Source organism: Schistocerca nitens, chromosome 4 (assembly GCF_023898315.1).
Source record: "Schistocerca nitens isolate TAMUIC-IGC-003100 chromosome 4, iqSchNite1.1, whole genome shotgun sequence".
NCBI lineage: Eukaryota > Metazoa > Arthropoda > Insecta > Orthoptera > Acrididae > Schistocerca > Schistocerca nitens.
In genome coordinates, this window is record NC_064617.1 from 649,324,491 (window position 1) to 649,332,445 (window position 7,955).

The window sequence follows — 7,955 nt, forward strand, 5'->3', positions numbered from 1 at the left end:
ACGGTAACTGTTCTTTCGGGAACAGATACTACCGTCATATATAGTTAAAAATATGGGTTCCCGGCCTTTGACCTTCTTGTGCGAACGCACACGCTATGCCCGAACTCGTACGGGACTTGGTTGATTAATCTGCCACGAGTAATGAGTATGATGGGCAAACATCTCTTAGGCGCACTACGAATGTAGTGTTGTGGACATGTTGGGAATGTGGATCTCATGGGGAGCGTGCAAGGGATAAGTCCCTGCAGACGCACTATCCTCTATGCCCGCGGTGGCTCAGATGGATAGAGCGTCTGCCATGTAAGCAGGAGATCCCGGGTTCGAGTCCCGGTCGGGGCACACATTTTCAACATGTCCCCAATGAAGTGTATCAACGCCTGCTTGCAGCTAGGGTGTCTATTTAATTATCATTTCATTTCGAGCAAAGCTGCATGGTCATCGACGGTAACTGTTCTTTCGGGAACAGATACTACCGTCATATATAGTTAAAAATATGGGTTCCCGGCCTTTGACCTTCTTGTGCGAACGCACACGCTATGCCCGAACTCGTACGGGACTTGGTAGATTAATCTGCCACGAGTAATGAGTATGATGGGCAAACATCTCTTAGGCGCACTACGAATGTAGTGTTGTGGACATGTTGGGAATGTGGATCTCACGGGGAGCGTGCAAGGGATAAGTCCCTGCAGACGCACTATCCTCTGTGCCCGCGGTGGCTCAGATGGATAGAGCGTCTGCCATGTAAGCAGGAGATCCCGGGTTCGAGTCCCGGTCGTGGCACACATTTTCAACATGTCCCCAATGAAGTGTATCAACGCCTGCTTGCAGCTAGGGTGTCTATTTAATTATCATTTCATAATAAGCAGGTGTTCATAATGGTTTGGCTGGTCAGTGACCTGGTCAGGAAAGTGACTTGTCTCAAGAAACACCTGATGAAGACATGAAGTTACTACGTCGAAATATCGTCTTCGGAAGACACGCACCACCGGCAATATGCTGATTCTAGCAGATGAAAATCCCTCATTAATTGACTACCCTGGCACTCTTCCCCCTCCTTTAAGTTGTTGTTTTATTTTACATGATCGAGGATCAGCGTTCTGTTTTTCGGCTAATCCTCTGAATAGTTGTGGAGATTCCCCAGGACTGATTCCATACATGCCGTGCATTCCTCAGCTAACCCTCTGAATAGTTCTGCAGACTCTCCAAGGACTGATCCGACATATGCCCTGCCTTTTTCGTCTTGTAGGAGATCCGCTGCCTCAGATACATGTTGTAATACTTGGATGAGGGCGTCAGCCACACGATTATCTATACCCCTTACACGATGAAGGTTAGAACGGAAGGCGGATATTCGCACAGCCCACCCGCCTATTCGCGCCATCTTCCAATACCTAGCAGCCACGATAAGGCCTGGTTGTCGGTTTATTGGCAGACTAGCTTTTGTTCAAGATAAAAATTGAATCATTGTAATCCAGACAATATGGCTAGCTCTTTTATTTTGTATACCGAGTATTTGCCGTTTGCCATGGATAAAGACTAGAGGCGTACCCAGTAGGCTTTTCTCTCTCCCACCTTTTCTTGCAGGTAGTCAGCCATGACAACAGTTAGAGGAGCCTGTCTGCAAGATAAACTCTCCATCGAAATCTGGCACAGGGAGGTCAATGCTGACTTCAGTGCATGAAATCCTTTCATGCATGTTTAGTATCACCTCACTAAAAATGCTCAGCCTTCCTCCGCAGTGAGTTAAGGGGGACAGCCAGCTGCGCAAAGATAGGACTGAATTGGTCGAAAAAACTCACCTCCACTATAAACCGATCTACCCTTATCCTCTTTGTCCTTGGGCATGGGGAGTACGAAAAGTTTCAGTTCGATCATGGTCCATCCTCACATCTTCACTGGATACTGACCAAGGAAAGATGTCTGTCTGTGGCCCATGTTGAACTTAGCAGATTCTACAGTCAGTCCGGTTTCCTCGAGATGATGAGGTGCTGCCTGGATGATACAGGTGCTGTAAATAACCGCAACATCTAGATAGTGATAGACAAACTTAGATTTTATGCCGCTCAGCACAGATTGTACTGAGCATGAAAAAATGGCTGCTCTGGTAGCCAACCGAAATGGAACTCTGTCATATTCAAAGATGTTCCAGTGTGAACAGGAAGCATTAAGAGACCTGGTCTCCTCCATGAGAGGCGCCTGGTGGTAGGTCTGATTCAGGTCAAGAACAGTAAAATTTTGAGCACCTGAAATCCAAGTAAAACAATTATGAAAGGTGGAAAATTGTACAGATACCTGAATCACCTTTTAATTCATGTCCTATAATCCACAATGGACTAGCACTCTTTCCTACTGGGTTTAGGTATCAGACAGAACGGTAATGTTGTTGTTTAGTCATCAGAAGTTAGTGAAGTGTACGGTACATACGTTGTGTCGGTGACTTTCAACATGTGAATTCTTTTTCGTTCTTTACATAGTCACAGCAAGGTATTTAGAGCCTGTTGTGTAAGCGAGTCTGTGCATCCTCCCATAAACAAAGTAGAAGGCCAGATGCTGCATGTCGTCTCCAGTCACATTATTTCAAAACCTGTACGCAAAGAAGCTTTATAGGTCAGAAATACAGACCAAGTGTATGAAGCCTCAGACACAGTTATAAATAAATACTTGAGCAACGCGATGTGTGTCAACCGGTTTTCAAGTAATTTCTTGTTATGCATTCATATATTTCGACGTAAGTGAAATAATACTCTAAAACTTATTTACTTACAATCAAAAACGAAAATTAATGTGGTTTGTGAGGGATGTCGCGTATTGAAAATACACTTAATTGAATGTGCTGAGAAGTACATTATGGAGCAAAAGTGAGCCATTCACCAGTTTCATTACAATTTTTGTGTACACTTTTAAACAGAGTATCTTAAAGTATGGATAAAACGCGTCAGCAATCCATAGAACTCATATGCAAATCTATGCTAATTTAAAAATTGAAATATTTTATTGCATAGTGATTTTAGGAAATGTGTAAGAAAAGTGATGAAGAAACAAACAATCTTGGTTGCAGGGTCGTAATTATTACTTATTTACGAATGATGTATGTCGCCTGATTCAGGCTTTTTCAGATTATCTGATATTAGATGGTGGCAGGCACATGCTCGGTATCCCATATGCCTAACCCCATCAATCTGCCATTCTGAAGAAGCCTGACTGAGATGAAACACGTCATTGGCGAATAAATAATAATTACAACTAGCAACCAAGACTGTTCGTTCCAACATCCCCGCCGCCAGTTAGACAGAGTGTAGGGGAAGTTATTTTTTTATTGTGCAAACTATTGTGACGGATAATCGCTGAAGCAAAGATAATACTGGGCAGCCAGAGACACAGTAAAGGTACGTCGCATTCCACATTCGGACTCTTGCTAAATACGAGAATTTATTGGAATCAACATATGTGTATATGAAGAAACTGAGTAATTTTTCCTAGTGTCATTCAGCGATTATTAATTGATGACTGTAAACTTAATGATTGTGAAATTTAAGTTCATAGGAAACGATCATTTTAATCGGCAACCATCTTCTAGCCGCCGGCCGTTGTGGCCGAGCGGTTCTAGGCGCTTCAGTCCGGAACCGCGCTGCTACCACGGTCGCAGGTTCGAATCCTGTGATATCCTTAGATTAGTTAGGTTTAAGTAGTTCTAAGTCTAGGAGACTGATGACCTCAGATGTTAAGTCCCATAGTGCTTGGAGCCATCTTATAGTCCCACTGAAGTATCGGATGCAACGTTTTAAAACATGCAGGACAAAATTATACAACGGCTAATGCGACATGTTTACTATCAGTCGTCAGCTGTCACTGCCACATTATGTAGCCGACTGAATACAAAAAATAAAAGAGAGACAAACCATATCTGCTCAGTACGGTGCGTTTGCGAGTCCCAAACGTAAGTTCATTGTCATCCCTGCTCTATGACGTAAACAGAAATCACCTCGTATTGCTCTCAGGCACACAAAAGAGTTACCTCTCCCAGGTCTGTCACGAATTAAAAACTTTGTCAAGTGCTTCCTGCTAATAGAACGTAGTTTGCGATAATTCGGAAGAGATACAAACTCTTTCCGTCGAGAAGGGGCGCTTTCAATTGTGCCGTAATCGGCGAAGCGGAAGAGGGTGGCTCATGCCTCCGGCACAAAGGCTCGCAGCCAGCCCGTCCTCTCCTTTGTCCCGCCGCGCCGGCGCGCTGGCTCGATACCGTACCGTACGACTCGAGTCCCACTGCCTGCCTGCCTGTTCCTCCTCAGGACGTGTCGCACAGCGCACCGTGCGCGGCCCCGGGGCGAGTTCCTGTCACACCCCTCGCTGGACTCTCTCTCTCATGGGCGAACTAGGAGAAGGATAAGTGGACAGGGTTCAAACGCTGCACCTTGACGGCAACTGACATGAATTCACCAAATACTGTCATCTGATATACTGGTTGACACACAAATGAGGCATTTAGTAGAGTTGGTCTCATTATTCAAATAGGAGAATCAGGAACTTGTTTCACTCTCAAGAAAGGATGCCAGGGCTGCACTTATATCAGGGGCCCACGCAAGGGGCAGGAATGCACAATCCATAAAAGTAAACGAACATAGCTTTCAACGCAAAGCTACATTTTTTGTCTTTAAATGGCACTTGTATGTTTTCTTTCGGCTCAGATCAAAAGTAGAGGTATAATTAGTGATGCCACAACTAGTTTCAGTGCCTAAACCTCACACCTTCTGAAATACTTGGACCTTGAAGAATGACAACGGCACACCAGTTTATGCTGTAATGTACAGAGCAAGGGTTGTCGACAGCAGGCTTTATTACAGTGCAGACTACCTGCATTATGGCACAAACCATGGTGCAGCTGTTGAGAATTTTTCCGGGTTGTATGGCCGTGGTCCATAGAGCTCTTCAATCCCTGACTTTTCGTCAAAGGCTACGTTGGACATCTTTGGAGGTGCTCCTGGTTGTGCTGAGTCTTGCCGACTGACGAGTCGGACGTAGAAGAGCGACCTAAATACTGTGGAAAGTGGGCGTGGTCTGGATTTCACGTGATAGAGATAAACCTTGTCAAAGTTAATTTTTTTAACTATCGATTATAGTACGTCAAAAACTTCTCATCGATTCTGTAGCGCCACAGTTCATATATCAATGAGTTTCATGGATTCTTCTTTTCTGTTAAAATTATCCCCATGTTTATATATTTCGATGGCTTTTCTATATAGCCGTGGATAATAGTTCGTCATAGTACATAAAACTTCAGTTTCCGAAAATTTCACTACTTGATCATCTGATTGAAGATCATGTTCTGCCACAGCTGATTTGTCTGTTTTCCCTAGTCGACAAAGACTTTTATGTTCCTTCAAGTGTGTATTCACACTTCTCTTTGTGGTTCCAATGTAGACCTTGCCACACGTACACGGAATCTTACATCCACCACTTGCAGACAGAGGGGATACACGGATGAAAGAAACGAAAGTCTTTGCCGACTAAGGAAAACAGACAAATCAGCCATGACGGAACTTGGTTTTCAATCAAGTGACCACGTAGTGAAATTTTCAGAAACTAAAGTTTTATGTACTATGACGAACTATTATCCACAGCTATATAGAGAAGCCATCGAAATATATAAACATGGGGATAATTTTAACAGAAAAGAGGAAGCCACGAGACTCATTGATACATGGGCTGTGGCGCAACAGAATAGATGGGAAGTTTTTATCTTTGACGTTCTTTAATCGATAGTTAAAAAATTTTATCTTTGACAAGGTTAATCTCTGCTATCACGTGAAATCCAGACCACGCCCACTTTCCACAGTAGTTAAGTCGCTCTTCAACGTCCGACTCGTCAGTCGGAAAGACTCGGCACAACAAGGAGCACCTCCGAAGATATTCAACGTAGCCTTGTACGAAATGTCAGAGATTGAAGATTTAATATAATCTACACTCCTGGAAATTGAAATAAGAACACCGTGAATTCATTGTCCCAGGAAGGGGAAACTTTATTGACACATTCCTGGGGTCAGATACATCACATGATCACACTGACAGAACCACAGGCACATAGACACAGGCAACAGAGCATGCACAATGTCGGCACTAGTACAGTGTATATCCACCTTTCGCAGCAATGCAGGCTGCTATTCTCCCATGGAGACGATCGTAGAGATGCTGGATGTAGTCCTGTGGAACGGCTTGCCATGCCATTTCCACCTGGCGCCTCAGTTGGACCAGCGTTCGTGCCGGACGTGCAGACCGCGTGAGACGACGCTTCATCCAGTCCCAAACATGCTCAATGGGGGACAGATCCGGAGATCTTGCTGGCCAGGGTAGTTGACTTACACCTTCTAGAGCACGTTGGGTGGCACGGGATACATGCGGACGTGCATTTTCCTGTTGGAACAGCAAGTTCCCTTACCGGTCTAGGAATGGTAGAACGATGGGTTCGATGACGGTTTGGATGTACCGTGCACTATTCAGTGTCCCCTCGACAATCACCAATGGTGTACGGCCAGTGTAGGAGATCGCTCCCTACACCATGATGCCGGGTGTTGGCCCTGTGTGCCTCGGTCGTATGCAGTCCTGATTGTGGCGCTCACCTGCACGGCGCCAAACACGCATACGACCATCACTGGCACCAAGGCAGAAGCGACTCTCATCGCTGAAGACGACACGTCTCCATTCGTCCCTCCATTCACGCCTGTCGCGACACCACTGGAGGCGGGCTGCACGATGTTGGGGCGTGAGCGGAAGACGGCCTAACGGTGTGCGGGACCGTAGCCCAGCTTCATGGAGACGGTTGCGAATGGTCCTCGCCGATACCACAGGAGCAACAGTGTACCTAATTTGCTGGGAAGTGGCGGTGCGGTCCCCTACGGCACTGCGTAGGATCCTACGGTCTTGGCGTGCATCCGTGCGTCGCTGCGGTCCGGTCCCAGGTCGACGGGCACGTGCACCTTCCGCCGACCACTGGCGACAACATCGATGTACTGTGGATATCTCACGCCCCACGTGTTGAGCAATTCGGCGGTACGTCCACCCGGCCTCCCGCATGCCCACTATACGCCCTCGCTCAAAGTCCGTCAACTGCACATACGGTTCACGTCCACGCTGTCGCGGCATGCTACCAGTGTTAAAGACTGCGATGGAGCTCCGTATGCCACGGCAAACTGGCTGACACTGACGGCGGCGGTGCACAAATGCTGCGCAGCTAGCGCCATTCGACGGCCAACACCGCGGTTCCTGGTGTGTCCGCTGTGCCGTGCGTGTGATCATTGCTTGTACAGCCCTCTCGCAGTGTCCGGAGCAAGTATGGTGGGTCTGACACACCGGTGTCAATGTGTTCTTTTTTCCATTTCCAGGAGTGTATTATGGAGTCGAGGTAGCAGTTGTCGTTATACTGGTTATCACTGTTAGCATTCAACCGCGATTCTTATACATATATTTTAACAACGCGTTTCAAGAGACAATGCTCTCATCATCATTTTGTATTTTTAGGCCGTATAATTTCATGACATAGACTTTACAACCTGATGATGAGAGCATTGTCTCTTGAAACGCGTTGTTAAAATACATGTATAAGAATCGCGGTTGAATGCTAACAGTGATAACCAGAGATTGAAGAGTTCCATGGACCACGGCCATACAACCCGGAAAAATTCTCAGCATCTGAAACATCCGGTCGTGAAAACCTTCATTGTATAGTTAAACCATGGTGCCTTTCCCATAATTTAAAATCTAAATATTCCAGAAGACATTGCTTTTACTGCAGTGAAATTAATTGTACTTCGAGTTTTCGTTTCGAAGAAACATACAAGTGCCATAAAAAAAAGACTTTGAGTAGAAATTCGTGTTTATTTAATTTTCTGTAGTGTACATCCGTGCTCATTGTGTGAGCTCCTTACATAAATCCATGGCCAACTGCGTTATTTACATTT

At 45.6% G+C, this 7,955-nt stretch overlaps 2 non-coding genes across 2 annotated transcripts; both read left to right on the plus strand.

Annotated features, from left to right (window-relative positions):
• Nucleotides 1-264: 264 nt before the first annotated feature.
• Nucleotides 265-339, plus strand: Trnat-ugu (transfer RNA threonine (anticodon UGU)). Its single transcript has one exon. It is a non-coding gene; the product is annotated as a tRNA-Thr (tRNA).
• A 366-nt stretch (nucleotides 340-705) lies between these two features.
• Nucleotides 706-780, plus strand: Trnat-ugu (transfer RNA threonine (anticodon UGU)). The gene has a single exon. It is a non-coding gene; the product is annotated as a tRNA-Thr (tRNA).
• Nucleotides 781-7,955: the final 7,175 nt, after the last annotated feature.